Source organism: Talpa occidentalis, unplaced genomic scaffold (genome assembly GCF_014898055.3).
Source record: "Talpa occidentalis isolate TD23 unplaced genomic scaffold, MPIMG_talOcc4v2.1, whole genome shotgun sequence".
Taxonomy (NCBI): Eukaryota; Metazoa; Chordata; class Mammalia; order Eulipotyphla; family Talpidae; genus Talpa; species Talpa occidentalis.
In genome coordinates this window covers 30,570,386-30,592,961 of record NW_026555331.1, presented here as the reverse complement: position 1 = coordinate 30,592,961, position 22,576 = coordinate 30,570,386, and the positions used below count along the sequence as shown (strand labels likewise).

Sequence of the window (22,576 nt, the reverse complement as noted above, 5' to 3'; positions counted from 1 at the left end):
AGACAGGAGAGGTCTGCTCACCATGGGTTGCTCCAAGGCTGGCGGTGATCGAACCAGCACTGCAGAGGCTGCGGACAGCTTCACAGCACTGAGCTCAACCGCCTACGCCACCAGGGAGGCCCCCAATCTGTTGATATTTTGAAAGGGTGGTTTTCAAGAAGTTAATTTGAGTCTAGCACTAAGAGGTGAAATTGTTCTCTTACCCTGATGAAATCAGGTCTCTGAATGTGAGGACCAGACCCTGGACTGGTAAAGTCACCAAGGGAATATCTTAGGAGACTGGCTGGGAGTCTTCCCAATTATTCCCCAGGAGTTCAGAGAGTAAGAGTTTACTCTTGGGGTTCAGAGGAGATTCTTGGAGATGATAACATTTAAAGTATATCTTAAAGGCTGAGTGAGAGTGTTCAGGTCAAGAGAGGTGGCCAGGGCCTTCCCAGGATAATTAGGGCCACAGAGAAGAGAATTAGTGTGGTGAATTGTGGGAATAACAAGTATAATTTGGGGAGGGGTGACTGCAAAAATAGATAGGGACCAAATCAAAGAGTCTCAAGGGCAAGAGAGAGTCATTCCAGTGTTTCAAGTAAGAGGATGACAGGGAAAATTTGTGTCTATTACTCTACCTCTAGGGTGAGTATGATGTTAAGGGGCTATTGATAGATAGTTAGCCCCTATCTATAGGGGCTATAGATAGTTTTGTCCAGAAGAAAGATAGCTCTGGACTATTATAATGGGGAAAAAAAACCATTTAGGAAGTAAACATCAGCTGGTTTTAGTATTTTGGACACAATATGCCAAAAAGAATAATAAGGGAAACAAGAGCAAAAGGAACACCTAAGTTCCTTTGGGTGTCTGCGAGGATGACAGTGCCGTGAACTCATATATGGAACAAACTCATATATGGAACTTATATATGGAGAGTTTGCTTCATAGAATCTAAAAATAGAGAATAAAGGTGATTGAAAATGATAATGTTTGTCTTGAAAAAATGTAAATTTTGAGGGACCTGTGAGTATATAAGTAGAGATGTTCAGCATTCTTTGGGTGGCAGGGGCAGGTGGGTGGCTGTCAGCTGCATTTCAAATGGATCCTAAGTCATTTAACAAGGGAGGGCACATCTACTGGTGGGAGCCATTCTCAGATATATCATTGCATCTCATCTCACAAAAAGCCTAAAAGGGAAATAGTGTTGTGACCCTACACCAGAGGAAAGAGCCTCCGGAGAAGTTAGAAAACATTTGCTAGGTCACACAGTGTACAGGAAGCAGACCCGGGGCTTTGCATCCAAGCCTGTCGAGCACACGGTCTCTGAAAGATCCCCGGTACACTGTGCTGCTTCCAAGCAAAGCAAAGGCAGGTGCTGTGTTAGAAAAACATGTGAGCAGTATTAAGGGGACAGTGAAGTTTTTATCTTTGAAATCGGCTATTGGGGCGTTAGCTGCCTAGGTGTAGAGATTGTCCTGGATTCCTGATTGTCTAGTTGGTCTAGAAATCTATCCAACTGCAGCAAATGACACAGGCCCATTTAGGGCATCAGTGTGTCATGCAACAGCCTGGTTAGAATTTGAATTCAGAAGCAGCAGTCTCTGATTTTCTATCCTATAGTCATTACAGAGTCTTTGTGATAGTAAGAAATGTGGGAAGGGTCAGAGAGTATATTTGCTGCCCTGACGATTCTTAACCAGTAGCCATAACTAAACTAATTAAATGATCACTTAGCGAACTGCTAATGGGGATTGCATCTAAAAGGAAGCCAAGGGATCACCCAAGATATATTGGCCTATATGTTATTGAGTTGAATACATTTAAAATCATCGAAGATGGTGTAACCTTACCTATTAAATGCAAAGTCCTTGGATAACATTACCAAAAGGCAGGACATTTGCCCGCAGGAGTTCTCCCAGAAGAATAGTCAGAGACCCTGTGGTTCTCTGTGCCCTACAATCTGAAGTGTGCCAAGTCTTTGGACTGGCAGAGACGCCACAGCACATGCTGCCAAAACATCCCTGCCATTGTGTCAGCAAGTCCTACGTGGAGGAGCAGCAGCGAGGATGCAGCAAGGGGAAATTAAAGCTTTCTTTTGGAACCCTGGGTGTTCTAGGGATTAATGCCAGAAGGAGAAAAGCAGGTTCCTGGGTTCATATGGCTGTTACATAGGCTCTCTCCTCAAACTATATAAAAGGGCAAGTGATCAAAGGTCATACAAGGAGAATGCTGGGATTTAGAGATCAGAAAGAGTAAGGATACTAGAGGGAAAGGCTTTTGAAAAGTATCTGGGAATACTGGGAAAAAGGGATAAGAAGGTAGATGGGGCTGGTCGTGGGAATTATGAACCCCCTTGAAATCTCTTCCACTTTTTTTGTGGCCCGAGGACAGAATTCTGCTTGTCCTCACATTTTGAGTCTAGACTTGGCATCCCACTCATCATACTCCCCCTAATCTCTAATTTTTTCTAAAATACTGGGGCCCTCCTATATGCTGGGTTGTGTTCTAGGTTCATAGGAACACACTGGTGAATAAGAAGGACAAGGATGTTCTTTACTTGCTGATGCAAGAAGCTAGAAAATAGAAAATATCAGATGTTTAAAAAAAAAAAGAGAGAGAGAAATCCAAATCAGAATAATGAGGTAGGGCGGGCTGGCAGGCTGCTTTAGATTAAGATGGTTGAGTGAAGGCCTCTCTGAAGACCTGATGTGTAAGTGGAGACCTGAATGAGAAGAAGGAAGCATCTGAGGTTCTGTGGGATGAATGTTCTGAGAAAACAGCAAATGCAAGCTCTTCCTAAGCTGAGATACAGAAAGGATGGTGTGGCTGGAATTAGAAAAGAGGTAAAAGAAAGAAGGTAGGGGAAAGGGGCTCCTGCTGAGGTAAAGAGTCTGGATTTTATTGCAAGGGCAGTAGGGAGCCATGGAAGTTTCTAGAGAGAAGACAGACATGGTCCTATTTATGAGTCAAAGCTCTCTTTGGCTATGATGTGGAGAAGAGATTACACAGAGCAGAGAACAGAATCAGTGAAATCCGAAGTTTATCGTGGTATAATTCAGGTCATAGCTTGAACCAGGGTGGAGGAGAATGGTGAGATTCTGGGTATGTTTTGGAGAGACAGTCAACACAGGTTGCTGATAAGTCAGGTACAGGAGGTAAATAGGAATCAGGGATCCTTTGGAGGTTTGGAACTGGGAAGTTGTAGACTTTTCCTTACTTTTTACTGCTATTATATTCCTTATGAAAACTTAAAAGTTTTAATTATAAAAGCAATATATTTGTGTAAAACATTTAAGTACAATTAAGACATAAAATATTTTGTGAGCCCGCAATTCGCAGATAACACTATTAATCTTATAGTTCACTTATTTCTAACCCCACTTCTCCTTTTTTTAAAAGAAATCATCTCCCAGGTAGCACTACATATTAATTAGGAAAATACAGAAAAAAATAAACATGGAAGTTAAAATCACCCATATATAACCATAATTATTTTTGTGAAGATATATATGCATATACTCAACTCATTACTAATGTGTGGCTGTGTATTCTGTTGATTTTTTACAAATTTGCGTGATCTTACCTAGTTGCTATTGAAATTATTAATTTTTTTTGTTTAGTAGTAGGCATTTAATCTTGATCTACCTGAAATTGTCACATCAGTTGTTAAAGGACCCCAAGTTTCTAGATTTCTAGGAACTTTGTCTTCACATTAACCTTCTTACCCCAGAGTTTTTTCTTCAACAGGAATAGCTGACTCAGAATCTCAAAGATGCCCAGAGATAACTCAGTGTGTTGCTACACAGGGTCTTTTCAATAACATTTCTCAGCCCCCGGAGCACCAGCGCTTTATGAATGTGACCAGTGAGAAGCAGGGCAAGCTTTCTCTTCCCAAGAACCCTTGCTGGTGCCCTGCTGGGCATCAACTTCTGCAGCCCCGAGGGAAAACATTCCTGATGTGTTTTGGGTAAATAAGTGGCGAAGCCCTCACATGTGACCTTTTTCCCAAGAATGAATTCTACATGACTAGTTTTTAGGCGCCTGACTCCCTAACACTGAGCACCTGCTAATGACACAGGCAAGGTCACATGTACTCACCATGGAGAGCCACTTGGATGGGCCCTACCACTGGCCCAGGTCCCCTGAAAGAGAAACATGGCTGTTTCTGTCCTGTCTTGAGCCAGGTTCTGAACCGCTTTGGGAACTACTATTATATCTGCCCTGCTTCTGACCTGCCTGCCCCCCATGAATGGCTCACCTTCAAACAGGCAGGAGATGGTAAGGCTAATATCATTTGCTCATTTGAGGAAGGTGGATAAGAAAACCCAGTGCCACCTGGAGAGAGATACTCAGTGCCTGCTGCTTGATTGATTGATCATAAAATACATCCATTTCATTTACATCATTATAATTACTTTCTTACCATAGGCAAAGAGTGCCTCAGTCCTTATCCCAAAGAGAATTTGGTTTATTTTTAAACTACAGATGAATCGGAATTTTTATAATCATCCAAAGTCTGAGCAACTATGACAAGTAAACATGCTTCAGCTGCATAATCTGAACGGCTGCAGGGTGGAAAGCTGGTGGATAATAATACTTTATATTTGTACCATATCCGTGTTTCCATGCTCTCTCTCCCAAATGATCACATTTGCTCATGACAACGGCTTGTGGAGACAGGCAGAGTTGACAATTTTATTTCCATTTGATAGGCTTAGTTCATCAAACATTTATTGACTCCTTTTTATATACCTGAGCAGAAGCAGGGCATTGGTGATAGCGAGAAGAAGATAGCAGAGTTTCTACATCTATATTGCTCACAGTCCAGTGGGAGAAACAGTTACCACAACTAACTAAAGTGTGTTGAGTGAGCAGTACGCAATGGCATCAGCAAAATATTATGGCCCCAAGGGGAAGGAAAAATGAACGGGGCTGGAGGGGGGAAAATATCTTGGGGTGCCTACTAAGGGGCTGGTACTCAAAGAGGGGTCCATGGACCACCAACATCCACATCACCTGGGAGCTGGTTAGAAGTGCAGAATCTCTGGCCCTACCCAACCCCATGGATTCAGGATCTGTGTTTTACAGATATGCAGGACTTCTTTCTGCCCATTAAAGACTGAGGAGCACTAGGTTAGGTGATTTACAGATTTTCTTTAATATGCCAGTCAGTGGAGTAGTGATCATTAATTCCATATTATAATTAGGAGGTGGAGCCACATATTCTCTCCATGTCATGCAGCTTTGCTGTGGGGCTAGAATTTGGAATCAGGCCTGGCAGACTCTCAGACTGCATTCACTATGCAACTTCTTTCTCTCTTGGGGACTCAGGGAGGCTTCACAGAGGAGATATGGACTAGACTTGGAAGGACCTCCTTGGGGGAGGGGGTGCCTTCCTATGGAAATACCGCTGGAGCTTGGTATCATAATGGAATAGGGCGAGTCAGGGGAGTGTGGGCAAAGAAAACTGGGATCAATTATAAAGAGCTTTGAGTGCCACCCAAAGGAACTGGAGAGATTTTGCAACCTGCTGCAGAATTGTGGTGATGGGCAGGCTGTGTGTGGCAGAGCCCACCACGCACTAGCTACATGACTTCCAGCAGTGTCACAGGCTAGGTTGTCCGGAAGTGGACACCAAGTGGACTTTGGCATGGAAGATGGTTATTAAGTATCAACTCCTATGAGAGGAAAAGGGAGGAAACAAGGATGGACAGAGGAAGAAGTCAAAAGTGTTTCTGCTAACCTGCCGGGAAAGCCCTGGAATGAGAAATGGCCTGTCCGAGTTGTCCTGTATCAGGCTGACATGCCAGGCCTTGATCCCCCACCAGACACCAGATGCCAGACACAATGTGATCTTGGATGTGTGGGTCTCTTTGGACCCTGAAGAGGAAGCTGTCTGCTGACAGCTGGGTAGGTTCTCTGCTGGAGGTTTCCGAACCGGGGTGCAGCAATCCCCCAAGCAGAATTCTTCCTTCTGTATCTCTGTCCTTTCCCTGGCAAATGGACATAGTAGTAGTAGATCCCCTGCAGGGCAATTAGGGGATTGTATGCATAAAAGAGAACCCCAGAGATGCTAGTTATTATCTGCCCTGACAAGGTGATCACTGTATGCTTTCTTCCCTGGGAGCACTCAGATTTTGAAAATTTGAGGACTGTAAGAGGGTCATGTCCCTTCCAGGCTCACTACCTGGAATTCTGGCCTTTTTGCACTGTGTTCCAGGTCTCATCGTTTGTCAGGACATCCTGGCTGAGCATAGCTGCGTTAGGTAATAGGGAGGAATTGAGGGATTTAAAGCAGGGGGATGACATGTCTGATGGGTGGTTTGAAAAGATCAGATAAGTGGAATCATGATGAGTAGGCATTATGAACTAAACTTACAAAATAGGGAGACTTAAAATAAGACACAAACAAGAGAGTTTCTTGCTCATGTAATGTCTAAAATAAGTGGCCATGGGCCACAGAGGTGGTACCACTCCATCAAGCCACTCAGAGACCCTGGATCCTTTTACCTTGTTGCTTTTCTATCCCCCAAGGCTGCAGCTCTCCAGGCAGTCCCTGAAGCAAGAGCAGTAGCATCACCAGGGAATTTAATAGAAATGCACAGGGTGGGGTCAGGCAATCTGGCTTAAGGAGCCCTTCAGGTGAGTTGGATGTGCTCTCAAGTATGAGAAGTATTCACTGAGGATTTTGCCCTCATTCTATCATGTCAAAATTGTGGGACCAGCCTGTGGAAAGGCTGAGAGAGACCAAGGGGAGAGCTAACCACTTCCTTTTCAAAGAGAGTGCCTGGAGGTTGAATGTATCACTTCTATTGACATCCTATTTGTTGGCACCTAATCGTGGGGCCACATGGCTTAACAAGCTGTAAGAACCTTGGGGAATGTTATCTCTAAATGGTCAGTGTTAAGTCCAGCCACAACTTGGGACTATACTAAGAGAAAAATCAAGGAATGAAAACTGGCAGAATATTAACAACCTCTATCACTATTGCATAGGACAGGCAAAAAAGTGAGGGCCAGCATGAAAGCAGTGGCTAAACACGGTAAGGGATGTATGTGAGGACTAGATTCTATTTTGATCTTACAGTGAAAGAGGAAGAAATGTACACTCCTAAGTTTCAAGGTGAATGATGGGTTAACTGTGGTAGAGATTGCAGTGTATGAAAAAGGGAAGAGACTATGAACTTGATACCAGACATGATGTCCAATCCTGTAGGCACTTGGAAAGACTTGCCTGAGGCCCCTGAGAAGTGTTAGTGCTAGAGAGAGCTGGCAAATACCAAAGTCCAGGCTTGGATGTGAACAGCACAGTCCCAATTTGACATGGGAAAAGGAATCAGTGCTGGGGAATACTGGCATGTAATTGAGCACTGGAAAAGAAACCCATGAAGAGAGGGCAGAGTGGTAGGAGAACCAGAGAGCAGGCAATTACAGACATGAATGGAGGAAGCATGGTGCTGTAAGATCAGGAAGGGTGCCAGTGTCAGGTGCTGCAGAGGTGACGCATAGGAGAAGCATTTAGAGGCCATCTTTTTGACAAATTGGAAAACTGAGACTCAGCACAGGTTCTACAGCTAGTAGGTGGCAGAGCTGGGGCTAGCCATGGCTTCTGGTTCTAGTCTTCCCACTAAGATCTGGGGAAGTTATTGGTGCTTTCTTCCTAATGCTTTGTCTATGTGGGAAGCCTTAGCATTCTCCCCCACACCAAGTATCTTCTTGTTTGACTCTCCGTCCATCTGAAGGTCTGATTCTCATAGTTTTCATGGCGCTTTCTGCCTCCCCTTTGCTTGAACTGACCCACTGAGATGTGTCAGATTGTGACATCCCAGCCTGGTTTATGGGCTTCCCCATAAAACCAGCATTCGCAGTCATGTTGCCTTTTGTCCTGGTGGAGGCCCTGCCCTGCACCCCAGGTTCAGAGCAATGAACCCCATGCCCCTCTGTCCACCATGGTGTTAGCTCAGTGCTGGAAAGAGGAGTCTGATGACTCAAACTCAAATCCATGGCACCGCTGATGCTACCTTCCAGGTATTTTTGAAGTGCAGACACTTCTGAACATGCCGGACACCTAGATCAAGGCTAATTGCCACCATCATGACCTTATTCTCTAGGCAGCCTGTTGGTGTGAAGGTTCATCTTAGCCTTGGTGCCATTCAAAGTTGCTTCTCTCCCAACTGTTTGGTTTGTTTTCTACACAATCTTCCTAAATATTTGACAATTTTGTGCATCGGGGTGCTTTCAAGACAGCTGAATTCTGTGGCAGCTCCAGCACCCTGAGATTGGTGAATGTTTTTGTCCATTGGAAGGACTCCACAGCTCTAGGCAGACTCCCACCATCCACCAACGGGCACATTGTCAATCCATAGTCGTGTGCTGACTGCAAAGTGGCCTCAGGTTTTTGCATATCTTGTGAGATCACTATGGGAACACAGTCATTATGATACAGCAGTTCCTGTCTTGAGTACTTCTGGTAGTTTAATTTTGTGGTTTCATTTCCTATTGATATGAAAGAAAGTGTGGATAACCAAAAATAAATATATCTACAAATTTCAGGTTCCTTGTTTTATCTATGAGCATGACTTCATAATCTAAACTGAATAAGCTGATCTGTTGTGCGGCTATGTACTCGTAATAGGTGAGTCAGACAGGACTCCATCGACTCTGACATGCTGGATAACTTTGGGAATTTAGTATTTCCTATGACGTGGAACAAACCAGTTAAGTAGTTACCAGCAGAAACCAGGCATAAATACTACAAGCAAGTGCTACTACTGGTTCTAAAATCTCACACCTCACTTTCTGCTACCACCAAAGTCCAAGCTGTTGTGAAATTATCACTAACCTGAACTATTAACCTGTCTATTAAAAGTCCCTCTTTTCATTCTAAATCCCTCCACCCATTTTCACATAGAAGTTGGAGTCTAATAGGCTCATGTCACTCATCTGTTTAAAAATCACCTGCATTCCATCTTATCTCTAAATAAAACCCAAGCTCAGCACTATGAGGCCCTGTGTCATCTGGCTTCTGCCTGATCTCATCCACACCCCTCTCCTCTTCATAACAATCTGCTATACTGTTTCTCCTCGACCTTATAATGATCTCTCTACACTGACTTTTCTGCTTCTTGCACTCATGCCTGCCGTGTGCAGAGGTAGAGGTTGTGTACTGCACAACTCCAGGAGGGACACTCAGTGAGCTGTGGGGTGAATGACACTCTGGGGAATGTGCAGTGTGGCAGTTCAGACCACATGTACCAAGCTCTTTCCTACTACACAGTCTTGGCACTGGCTAGTCCTTCTGTTTGGTCTATCCATCTGCAAGTTCATTGCACAACTGGCTCCTTCTCATCATATTTTCAGTAACAATTCCACAAATACTATTCTATCCCAGGAACAACTGGCTATATAATTTGCAGGGCCCAGTGTGAAATGAAAATCACAACCTCTTATTAAAAAAATTATTAGGGCCTCCCTGGTGGCGCAGTGGTTGAGCGCTGGGTTGTAAAGCTGCCTGCAGCCTCTGCAGTGCCAGTTCGATCCCCAGCTGCTCCCTGGCTACCAGAGGAGGGTCCCACATGGCGCGCAGACCTCTCCTGCCGCCCGCTGCTCCCCTCAGCAGTGTATTTCATCCATCTGCCTGCTCTGCTCCCCGCTCTGGCTCTGGTAAATTCTCTCACCCTCCCGTGCTTCTGACTGTACCCAGTGCTTGTATAAATAAATAAATAAATCTTAAAAAAAAAATTATTAAAAATTTCAAGATGGTAACATCAGAGGATTAAACCAAGCACACTCTTCTGAGTTTGGGGCCCTGTATGTGTGTCACAGCCCCATGAGGTTTGTGCTGACCTCAGTCTCAGCTGAAATGTCACTATTCCAGTGAAGTCACAGAACCACCCAAGCCACAAGAAACCTTCTGATCACTCTGTGGAATCAAGCTGAGGACTCCCTTTCCTTTCCAGATAAAACCACAACACTTTAAATTACAGATAAAACAGGAACCCTTGCTTCCATTCACACTGTGTTTTTAGACTGAACAGCCAATCTACTTAAAAAGTTTTTGGTTTCTCTTCAATGAGGTCATAGACAAGTTGTCATCTTTTCTATAAATTGGCCTTGAAATCAATAATTTTATAAACTGACCAGAATTTTGGTGTACAAAGGTTAAAATGGCCCATCACCTGTGGTGAAGGACTGTGGGTGCTTTGGTGATACGGGGACATGCAGCTGGGGGAGGTGTGAAACTATTTCCCTGAATCATCTGAAATGTTGTAAACCAATGTTACCTCAATTAAAAAAAGGTGGGGGGCCCTCCCTCCCTGGGGGCGCAGGCAGTTGAGTTCAGTGCAGTGAAGCTATCCTCAGCCTCTGCAGTGTAGGTTCGATCCCCACCGGCCACGGAGCAACCCGCATGGCACAGACAGACCTCTCCTGTCTCACCCGCTGCTCCCCTCAGCAGTGTATTTCAGTTAGTCTGCCTGTTCTGTTCCCCACTGTCTCTGGTGAATCCTCTCATTTTCTCGCACATCTGGCCTGTACCCGGTTCTTGTATAAATCTTTTTTTTTTTTTTAAAGGGGGGGGGCATTATAACATTGCAGACTTTGAAAGGATACTGTGGTTGGATTTTTTTCCTAATAAAAACTAAGGATTTCATGTGTATTAATGAACTCAGTTGTCTTTTAAAGTTTAGTAGAAATTGCCAAGTTAATAATTGTCTAACATCTATTCCCCTGCCTTTGAAAGTAATGGTTTTGCTTTTGATGAACTAAAGCAAAATTATTTAAGTATAATTTCATCTGCAAAAAGTCAAAGTTTTTTGTTGTTTGGGTAATAGTGTGAAGTTTCTTATTAAAAGGCAGTTCAAAATATATTGGTTACTTTCATTCACAGGACATTCATAATATTAGGTTATAAATTTCCATATGTGTATTTGACTCAGGAAAAAAGGCATATATATTTATATTCCTTAAATATAAAATCTTTGTGCCTTATTATGGTTTTCTCTTTCCTACTCTTAGGAGCCCTATGTGCTCAGTCTAAATAACAGGAAAAGCAAAAGTTCAAGGATCTGTGACAGTGAGATAAAGCAAGAGCATGTAATTTTTAGAGAGAGCGCTGTTCCTGCCACCATCCTCTGGCTAGGCAGTGCCATCTGGGGGCCTCAGATATGGTTTTCTGTACTGGATTACCCTTGGGTTGTTGCCAGGAGTGATGTAGTCATAAAAATGCAACATCCTGAAAGCACTTGTAACCAAAGAAGAAAGTACGTTTCTGCCCCAATTTTTGCTAATTTTGTAAGCAACCATTAAAAAAAGAAGAAAGTGACAAGAACCAGGCCTAAGATGACATGGTTTATAGCTGTGCAATGTAAAGAATGAAAGGGAAAGCTAGTCATATATAAGTTAACTCACTCAAGAGGCCCTAGGCTAAATCATGAAGAACAGTGACTTCCTGCCTTCTCACCCCACTTTGCTTAAAGAAAATAGCTGATAAACTCATTTAGACTGAGGTGTAAATGACTAATAAAGATGAATGGGTTACCTTCTGTAGGAGTTTTTGTGTTAGAGAAGGGGAAAAAAAGTCTTTGACAAACAGCTGAGAGTTTCTGTGGTAGAATTTCAGCAGAGCTCAAAAATCATCAGATGGACTAGTCTAGCTCAAGAACTGTCAGTATTAGAGGGTCCATTGTCCATTTTCATTCTCTCTTATGCTTCATCATCCCTCTCTCAACTTTCTCATCTGACTAATGACATCTTATATAACTGTGGCACATTTGTCAAACCCAAGAAACCAGCATTGCTACACTGCTATTCACACAACTCCAGACTTTTTTAAGATTTCAACAATTTTCCCACGAATGTATTTTCTCTGTTTGCTCCAATCCAGGACACACACTGCATTTAGTGTCTTCTCTTTTATACCTAATCTAGCCAGGTTTTTACCCCCACAACTCCACATTAAGATCTCCCATTAAGCACCTCCCATTAAGACCATCAGTGACTGTCATGTTGTCAAAGCCAGAGTGATGCTGGTCTTCTCTGGTTACCTATTTCAGCAGCTTCTTTGAAAGTTCCTTCCCTCCTTCAGGGAACCCTCTTTAATTTGGCTTTCCTGCCACCTCACTGCCCAGGCATGCTTGGCTTTCTTTGCTGGTTCCCCCTCTTCTCTCCTGCTAAGTCCCGGAGAAACCCAAGGCTCAGCCATCTCCTCTCCTCTGTAAACACACTTCGAGTGTTCTCATTCACACACACGGTGATAAAAGTCACCTATTGTGATGACTCTGGATTTATGTCTTCTACCCTGATCCCTCTGCAGAACCCCAGACCAACCTATCTAAAGCTGTCTGCCCAATACTTCCCTTGGTTTCCAAGGGGAGGCTCAAACTCAGCACCTGCCACTCTAAGCCCTTACACCTGCTCATCCTCTGATCTTCTCTGTCTCAGAAAATGGCAACTCTGGTCCACTGGTTGCTCGGTCAAAAGTCTTAAGATCACTCTTGCCTCCTCTCTTCCCTTTATACCCCCATTGGATCCATCAGCAAATCCTGTCACTCTGCCTTTGGAGCCACCATGATTCTAAATACTTTCACTATACCCACTGCCACCATCCTGGGCCCGGTCATCATCTTTCAACCGGGAGTATGGCAATAGCCTCCAAACTTCCCTGCTTCTGTCCTTATCCTGCCTTTCTCCCCACCACTCCAATTTATTCTCAACACAATATTTTTTCAGTGTAAATCTGGTCATGTTACTTCTTTGCTTAAACCTTCCAGTGGTTTCCATTCTCGCTCAACATAAACCCCAAAGTCATGACCAAGACCACAAGGTCCTACACGATCAGCTCCCTCCTCCAATTCTCTGCCTTCATTTCCTACCATGCTCTCTCCACACACTCACTACAGCCACACCGGCGTCCTTGCTCCTCCTGGACTATCTACGTGGTGTTTTGCCTCAAGGCTTTATACATGCTGCTCCCTCTGCTAGAAATGTTTTACCTCTTGATATTGTCCTAGTCTGCAGAGAAGGGAAACAAGATAAAGCGACCAACTCCTCCAGGCTTTCCAGGCACAGTCCTGATTTTAAAACCGAAAACCCCTCAGTCCTGGCAAACTAGGACAACTGATGACCTAGCAGGGGTGAGGGTGAACATGGGGGTGGGAGCCAGAGGGCTTGTGAGCATTTAATTTGGAGGTCAGAGAAGGTCTCATGAAGGAGGAGATGTTTGGACAGAGGCTTAACAGATGTGAAGGGACAAGTTAGCCATTGCTTATTGTTGTATGATTCCTGGGGACCTCGATATAGAACCCCATGAGCATGTGTAACAGAAACCCCAATGGTTACCCAAAATTACAATTTGAAATATTTTTTTCATAACTGAACTCTCAGATTTTATGAGATCTACAAAGAATAGTGAGCAAGGAGGCTTTTGAGTCCAACAAATCTGAAGTCTTAACTCTGCTGTGAGATCTTGAACAAATTATTTAATATCTCAAAGCCTGAATTTTTTCATTTGGAAAATAATGATTACAAAAACCTCAAGGGTTATTGTGAAGATTAAAATAATTCATATATATATACACTATAAATATATATAATAATTAAATTATATATATGGTGTTATGAAGCACTCAGATACACGATAAATACCCACTTACGATCTACTGTTGCTCTTTTCTCACCAGGTTTCTGGTGTGGCATCACCAAAAGTGCTGTGTGTACAGGACACTGGGACAATCAAGACCTGTGGAAGGGAGTTAGGGAGACAGAAGACCATAAAGCATAAAAAAGGGGGGGGCCTGAAAAAATAAGAGCTCAGTTTGGTGCTATGTTAAAATAATTTTTATTTTGAGATCTTTGTAAATTTACCTGCTGTTTTCTAAAACAATATAGAGAGATCCCATGTATTCCTTCAAGTAGTTTCCCTCAATGGTAACATCCTGCATTACTATAGTGCAATATTACAACCAGGAAACTGACATCGATACAACCCATGATAAATGCTTATCATTTTATCACTGAATGAAGACTGTAATCTTCCTGGGATTGAATGACCAGTGCTTCACCTTGGAGGTGGGGATGGGTGGTGGAGGCTGTAGGTCAACGTCGGACAATCATTTCACTGCCAGACTCTTGCTGAGGTGGGGGGGTCTCACCTTGCTCTCCCTGCGCCACTGGGAGCCACAGAGTATGCTTCTAAGTATTGCTTCTTAGCAGGTTCTCTTTTGCAGTAAGCACAATCAAAGCTGCCACTTACTGAGTGTTTGCTGTGACCACAGGCCTGTGCTAAATGCTTTTCATGCATTATCTTAATCTTTACACAACAGCCCTATGGGGTAGGTGATAATATAGTACCCATTATAGGTGATGAAACTGAGGTCTAGTAGGGTTAAACAACTTCTCAGGTCAAACATCTAGGAAGTAGGAGAGCTGATTCCAAAACTATTCTTCCTCACCCACATATCTCCCGACAGGAGAGGAGAGTAGAAAGGAACTGCATTGTCTGTGGCCTATGAGAGACACTTTCCTTCCTTTTCAATTGTTAACTGAGTTAACTGAGTTGGGGAGGCTGAGTACAGAAGTGCAAATACAAGATAATACAAGGCAGTCTGTGTAAAGCTCCAGTCCAGGTGCTTTGGGAACCCAAAGGGTGGAGCAGCTGGGAGCGGCTTTCTGGAGGAGGCAGATGAGGAAGATGGGCTGGGTCTTGATGTGGGCCTGGACTCATACATGTGCAAAGCTGATGTCTGGGAGGACTCACATTGTTACAACACTCACATCTGGTTTCACCCTACTTTCCCACGTCTTCCTCCTCAAACAACTGATCTTTGGAATATATAGTAATCCTAATAGCTAATACAGGTAGATGACTGGTATTGTGCTAGTCACAGTTCTAAGTGCTATGCATATGGTAATTCACACAGTCTTCACAACAACCTGTAACAAGTACTATTAGCCTCATTTCACAGATGAGAGAATTGAGGCACAGAGAAGTTACTTAACCTCTGCCTGAGGTCACCCACTCAGTGAGAATCAGGATCTACACCCAAGCAGTTTGGGTCTGGACTTCCTGCTTTTGAGCACTGTGCCATGGTATAAGTTTATTTTCCTGCCTGGTAGCCTTTGTAGAGACCCTGCCCTCTACTCTGCAAGTCCTTTTCCACATACCTCTATTTATAAAATCTCACCCAGTCAAAACTCAAGTTAAACAGCACAACAATCTTCAACCATAAGAGAAGCAAGTGCTTTCTGAACAACAAACCTGTGTGAATGGCCCCAGGCCCAGCGATCACATTTCATTTTCACAACAGTCCTGCAAGGTTTTTAAGAATGAGGAAATTGAGTTTCAGAGATATTAAGTAACTTGTTCAAAGGATGAGATTCCCAGCCCAAGTCTATGCCCTCCTCACTGAGGCTCATGTCTCAATCCCTCCCTTCCCCTCCTCCCCTCTCGCCCCCCCCTTCACTGAGGCTCTCCTCCCCACCACCCAGTAGCCACGCATCAGCATCAGTCTCTGTTCTGCACTGGCACCTGCCTTCTGCATCACTTTAGAAATGTGTACACATGGCCTTGATGGTTCTCTCTAGCCAGGAGCAGCTTCCAATGTCAGGAGCCACAAAGCACACTTTAAGAAGTGTGGGGCTTACAAGATCCTGAGTTTAGAACTAGAAAACACCCAGAGATAATCAGGCCCACTACCCACTCCATGCAGGGTGTCCTCCTACTATGATCCTTGATGGTTCATTCATTCAGCAATGAATGCCTACTATATGCCAAACAAGGCACAGAGCTACAAACAGGACAGTCAAAATCTCTCATCTCCAGGAAGCTCCATTTGGTTGAGGAAGAATGACAACAAATGAGATTTTTAAAAAGTAACACATGCAGGATATTAGGGGTTGCTGTGTGTTAAAGAGAACACATATAAAGTACAGAAGGGGAAAACAGAGAATAGTGTGTGTGTGAGAGAGAGACAGAGAGACAGAGAGAGACAGAGAGAGAAAGAGAGAATATACTGGGAGAAACTTAGGTTAGCCATCTCTCTAAGGAATTTTCTCACAAAATATGCCATCCATTCTTTGCTTGAATATGTCCAGTTATAGAGAGGTCATTCTCTGAAGAAAAAAAAAAAAAGTCCATTCTGACTTTAACAAGCTCTGATTGTTCTGAAGTTTATCAGATTGTCTCCCTTACTGGGAGGAGCCAGTCTAGAATCTTCAGAATCTGGAATCTCGGGACAGCCTGGGACCAGTGGAGAGGGAAGCATTTCCTTCTTCAAAGAGCTTCTGTGGGGATTCTGAGAAAGAGGCAAGAGAGGAAGTCCAAGGTGAGGAGAAGCCACCTGAGGAAGATTTCCCACTTGACGTCAGGCAGAGATCCTGGCAGGTAGGTATGGCACAGAGTCAGAGAAAGAAAGCAGAACCATGGTTTTGACATGTCTGCTTATCTTTCTTATGAGTAAGTTAAGCATCTTTTTACATGCCTAATAATTTGTATATATTTAAATATCCTTCTCAAAACTTTCAATTAGTTTAACAGTCTTTTCCTTGTTGATTTCTAAAAAAAAAATCTTTATTTATGAAGGAAATTAACATTTTATATTATGTGCCACAAATACTTTTTTCCATTTTGTCATTTGTTTACTTAATTTTTTCCCCCCTATATAGAAGAGTTTTATTTTGTTTAAGTAGTCCAAATATATCAATCTTTTGTTTGGGGCTTTTTTTCACTTTTTCCTCCTTCACATGTCATAGTATTTAGAAAAGTCTTCTCTATTCTCATGTTATAAACATAATCTCCCATGTTATCTTCAACTATTTATTACTTCACTAATTATATATAAATTTTTTTAAAAAAAGATTTATTTTTATTTATTTATGCATACAAGAACTGGGGTATAGGCCAGAGGTACAGGGGGTGAGAGGATTCACCAGAGACAGAGTGGGGAGCAGAACAGGCAGATCAACTGAAATACACTGCTGAGGGGAGCAGCAGGTGAGACAGGAGAGGTCTGCTGCGCCATGTGGGTTAGCTCCCTGGCCAGCCGGGGATCGAACTCTTGCTGCAGTGGCTGGTGGTAGCACTGAGCCTTTAACCCCTGTGCCATCAGGAAGGCCCCTACATTTAAATCTTTGATTCATCTGAAATTCAGGCTGAGGTATATCATTTATCTTTTGCATATTAATATATGCCAGGCATTGTGTTCAGCATTGCACATATATTATCTTGTTTAATAGTAATAATTTATCAACTTTTTTATATCAATGAGGACATAGAAGTTTAGTAATGTGAACTCAACTAAGATCATAAATCTGGTATCACAACAGAATCCAAGTTATCTTTTTTTTAATGCTTGCCACTATAATATTTATAGGAGGACCATCCTATATGGTTTGCAAATCTCCAACTTTATCACTTCATATTTAAGGAAAAATTGTTGTTGCTTATGTAATGGTTACTGCCCATTCATGAGTGTAAAGAACCAGGAAGATACATTGAGGTAGGACTGTATTTAGCCAGTGTCACTCTCCAGATAGGTAACTGACTAATCCTCAGCATGAAAGCTGAGGATTCAAATTGTTTTCTTAGCAAAAGTATTAACAATTAGATTAAATTACACCAGAGTCCACAGAATCATGACTATTGAGTTCTTGAATGTAAGAGTCTCAATTCCCCTTATCCTAGGACAGTATAGATTCCAAAGTTTGAGTGGGGTTCAACCTGCAAGTAGAGTATAATTAATGAATTTTATTGATTCTTAGATTGACATCTTTTCACATTTGCCATCTCTAAAATTAGAATGCCTCTCCTGATCAATGGTGTCTTATAATTGCTACTGGCCAAGAGACAGACAAGATGCAGCAGAGGTGACCTGCACATATGCCAACCTGTTGCATAGTTCTGATGGCACAAATGGACAACAGGAATTCATCAACTTTTCATTCGGCAAATCACTTAAGGACCATTTCGGGAAGTAATATAATCCTGGTTGTTTTCTGAAACCTTTGTTGATACCTTCTGAAAAGGTGAGAAAGGACCTGCCTTAAAACTTGGTAATGAAAGAGTAATGGAGTCACTAACCTGGAAGTCCTTGAAAAAACTGTTTAAAGAATTAGCAAATAACTGACACTTCTGGTGGCACAGAGGACAGTTGTGTTTGGAAAAATAGTACAAATATATACAACTCTAGAGTGAAATGAATTTCAGAAGATTGGATTCCAAATGAGAAGTTGGGGAGTATCTTAATCTACGTATCTCTCCTATATCTTCTCTTTGTATTATGCATAATTGACATGTGACAAAATCTGTGTCCATTAAATATTTTTAACAACTGATAATTAAAATAGTTGATTTAAACATCAACAATGACTTCAATCTCTATTCCTGACTTTATATTGATGTAAGTAATCAGTTTAACAATCTCAGAAACAACTGGGCTAATCAAAGATCACTGACAGATTCTCTTCTGGAAATGATTCTGAATCTTAAAACCTTCTGCACAAGGGATTTTTCTCATGGTGCTTCTCAGCTGGTGTCTAGACCTGTCCTTTCACTTTGAGGTTCTTTTCCTTTCCTTCCCTAATTGAGTCTGCCCACACCTTCAGGGACTTTCCTGCTGTGTCTGGTGAGTGTGACTTTACTTCACCCTCTCTGGTGCTCCAGCATCCTTAAACACTTCCTGACCAGCCTGTTCCTGGGAGAGAGGGAGCAAGTGCCAGTCAGGAGCTGCAATTGCAACCTTGTCTTCCTCAAAGAGTTATTAAGATTGAGAAAGTTATTTCATTCACCAATCATTATAAAATAAAAGGCTTAAATGATATGAAAGCACTGTGTCCTAGTTTAATTGGGATAAATCATAGGTCTCTCCCCCCACCCCCTTCTCACATGTTCAAAACCACTGGGACATCTTGCAATCAATGTTATCTCATAGTAGATGAAATACAGTAGTTTCAGCTTTGGAGATATGTGGAGTCAGGGAGCCAATCTGACATAAAAGTATATTAGGTTATATTAATCTCCTAAATTTCTACATTTATTCTTATGATATTAAACTGGGTTTAAGTTAATACTTTAAGTTAATACTAATTGCATTAACCTTTGAAACCAGGGTATAGGACTTAGCAAGGTCCTTATTAAATTTCATTTATTGACTCTGGTCTGTTATTCCCATCTGCCAAGATCATTCTGAATCATGATTCTCTTAATTAGCATATTAGTACGCCCTCACTCCAGCTTTCCCTCATCTGTGAACTTGATAAGCTCAATTTCCATACCTTTGCCCAAGCCATTAAGGATAACCTGGAGCATCTCTAGGACAACTTTGAGGACTCATGTCAGCCAAAAGTGGTTCACTGAGGTTGGCATAAAATCATAAATCAACCCTTTCTGGACATGGTATTTTACCCAGCTGTGACTCCATCCATCTGAAACACAGTACCCCCAAGATCTGACCTCAGAGTAGAACCTCAAACTAGCTCCACCATATCCTACCTATATGTCCCGTGGAAAGTTGCCTGATGAATTTCTGTTTAGTTTTCTCATCTGTAAAATGGGCCAATTGTTTTACTTCATAGGGACACATTGCAGATTACATGAATTAGTATTCACAAAATGGTTAGTACAGTTTCTGACATATAGTAGGAGCTCAATAAACACTAATGGTCAGTGCTATTATTTTTCAGACTTCTTTGTCTTGTCCAATGCATATTATGACATACTTGGTCAAATGTCTAGGGAAAAAAAGCAACATAAGCTTTTCTACCATTCTGGCAGTTTTATTTATATATATATGTGTATATGAGGTCAGTTTAATATGTGTAGTTTTTTAATTATAATTATAGCTTGATCTTTTCAAAAGGGGATTGATGGAGCTTAAAATAAAAGACACATGGGGGGGCCTCCCCGGGACGCAGCGGTTGAGCACTGGGTTGCCAAGCTGCCCCCAGCCTCTGCAGCGCCTGTTTCATTCCGGGCCGCCGGGTGAGGGTCCCACATGGCGCGCAGACCTCTCCTGCCCTCCCGCTGCTCCCCTCAGCAGTGTACTTCAGTTTCCCTGCTCTGCTCCCCGCTCTGGCTCTGGTGAATTCTCTCACCCTCCCGCGCTTCTGACTGTACCCAGTGCTTGTATAAATAAATAAATAAATCTTAAAAAAAAAAAAAGACACATAGGGGGCCTCCCTGGTGGCACAAGGAGTTAAGCACCGCACTATGAAGCAATCTGCAGCCTCTGCAGCACAAATTCGATCCCCGACCTACCAGGGAGCAGCCCACATGGCGCAGCAGACCTCTCCTGTCTCACCCGCTGCTCCCCTCAGCAGTGTATTTTGGCAGTCTGCCTGTTCTGCTCCCCACTCTGTCTCTGGTGAATCCTCTCACCCCACGCATCTCTGGCCTGTACCCCAGCTCTTGTATGCATAAATAAATAAATCTTTAAAAAATATAAAGACACATAGATTTCACTGTACACCTGTTGCAAAAGTTCACTAGGGATGCATGTAAAACTAACAGCTTAATATTTTTTGAATCCTCCTTTTTGCCATATCACAGCAACCAATATTTGCCTATCTCTAAGCTTCTAGTGGTTCTACAATTCTGTTTGAAAATTTTTTAAAATTGAGTTATAAGTGACACACAGTACTATTTTAGTTTCAAGTACACAACATAATGATTCAGTGTTTGTATGTACTGCAAAGTGATCACCACAATAAATCTAGTTACCATCAATCATTGTACTTACTTAAAGAATATTTTTCCTTGTGCTGAGAACTTTTTTTTTTTCAAGAATCTCTTCCTCCTTTTTTTTTTTTTAAAGATTTATTTATTTATTTATTTTTTAATTTTTTAATTTATGCAAGCACTGGGTACAGTCAGAAGCGCAGGAGGGTGAGAGAATTCACCAGAGCCAGAGCGGGGAGCAGAGCAGGCAGAAGGACTGAAGTACACTGCTGAGGGGAGCAGCGGGCGGCAGAAGAGGTCAGCGCGCCATGTGGGACCCTCCTCCGGTGGCCAGGGAGCAGCTGGGGATCGAACCGGCGCTGCAGAGGCTGGGGGCAGCTTTGCAACCCAGCGTTCAACTGCTGCGCCACCAGGGAGGCCCTGTGTTGAGAACTTTTGAGATTTACTTTCTTAGCAATTTTCAAATATGTAACACAATAATATTAACTATAGTCACCACGCTATACATTACAACACCATGACTTATTTTATAACTGGAAGTTTGTGCCTTTGATTCCATTTGGTATTTTTCCCAACACCTTGCCTCTGGCAGTCCCCAATCTGTTCTCTGTATCTATGAGCTTGGTTTTTTGTCTGCTTGTTTGTCCTTTATGATTGCCATATAAGTGAGATCATAGGGTAGTTGTCTTTCTCTGTCTGACTTATTTCACTTAGCATAAGCCCTCAAGGTAGTCCATTCATGTGGTCACCCATGACAAGATGTCATTCTTTGTTATGGCTGAATAATAAACATATATACATGTATATATACACATATATAATAAACATACACCTATACACACATATAATATTTTCTTTATCATTTATTAATACTTATGTTGGCTCCTTATTTTGGCTTTTGTAAATAATTCTACAGTGAACATGGAGGTGCATAAATCTTTTTGAATTCAGGTTTTCATTTATTCAGCTAAATCCCCAGAATCGGGTCATGTGGTGGTTCTATTCTTTAATTTTGTTAGGAAAGTCCATACTGTTTTTCATAGTGGCTGTAACAATTTAATTTCCACCAATAGTGCACAAGGAGCCCTTTTCTCCACATCCTTACCAGCACTAGTTATTTCTTATTTTTTTGATTGTAGCCATTCTCAGAGGTATGAGATTATGATGCCCCATCGTGGTTTTCATTTACATTTCCCTGATAATGTGTGACATTGAGCATCTTTTCACATACCTGTTGGCCATTTTATGTCTTACATGGAAAAATATCTATTCAGATCATCTGTCCACTTTTTACTCAGATTGTTTTTCTACTTTTGGATTATATGGGTTCTTTATATATTTTGACTGTTAACCACTTATCAGATTTATGATATCCAAATATTTTCTCCTATTCAGTAGGTTACATTTTCATTTTGTTGATGATTACCTTTGCTGGAGAACCTCCATGATTTCTTCAAGATGAGTACTGATGTACTCATCTGCGAATTACTTCATTATCCTGGATGTGTTTCGTAGGATCTGCTTAATTAAACTCATTTGCAGCAGCCAGAACTCTCCTACTACCTCATTTATCTTGGTCTTCATTTCCTGATATCCATTAGCATTCTTGTTCTCAAGAGTATTCTTAAGAAACATCAGAATCATTGAAAGAAGCATAGTTGTTAAAAATGCACATTCCCAGTCTACTCCCAGTGATCTGAGTTTAGTAATCTGAGATGGGGTTTAAGCATACACATTTAACAAATACTGTAAGTGATTCAGAAGCACACTAGCTTCTGAAAAACACCTTATATTGAGGGAAATAATGGGAAAGAATACATTAATCTATGATTCTTATTTTATGATGTTATGATTATTATTTTACAATTATGATTTTATAACTTCTTAGCATTAGATATTTCTCACAGGAAATGAATCATAATC

At 42.0% G+C, this 22,576-nt stretch overlaps 1 long non-coding RNA gene across 3 annotated transcripts in view; it reads left to right on the top strand.

The window, feature by feature from the left end:
- Positions 1 to 18,329, top strand: part of LOC119237788 (uncharacterized) — a 31,129-nt gene extending 12,800 nt beyond the window's left edge. The window contains exon 4 of one of the 3 annotated variants that reach the window (XR_005123451.2): positions 17,777 to 18,329. This is a non-coding gene — a long non-coding RNA (uncharacterized LOC119237788). Of the gene's footprint in view, positions 1 to 13,661; positions 13,898 to 17,739 lie in introns of those variants that run through there. The other 2 variants (XR_008550592.1, XR_005123460.2) reach the window with 2 other exon arrangements.
- The last annotated feature ends 4,247 nt before the right edge of the window (positions 18,330 to 22,576 follow it).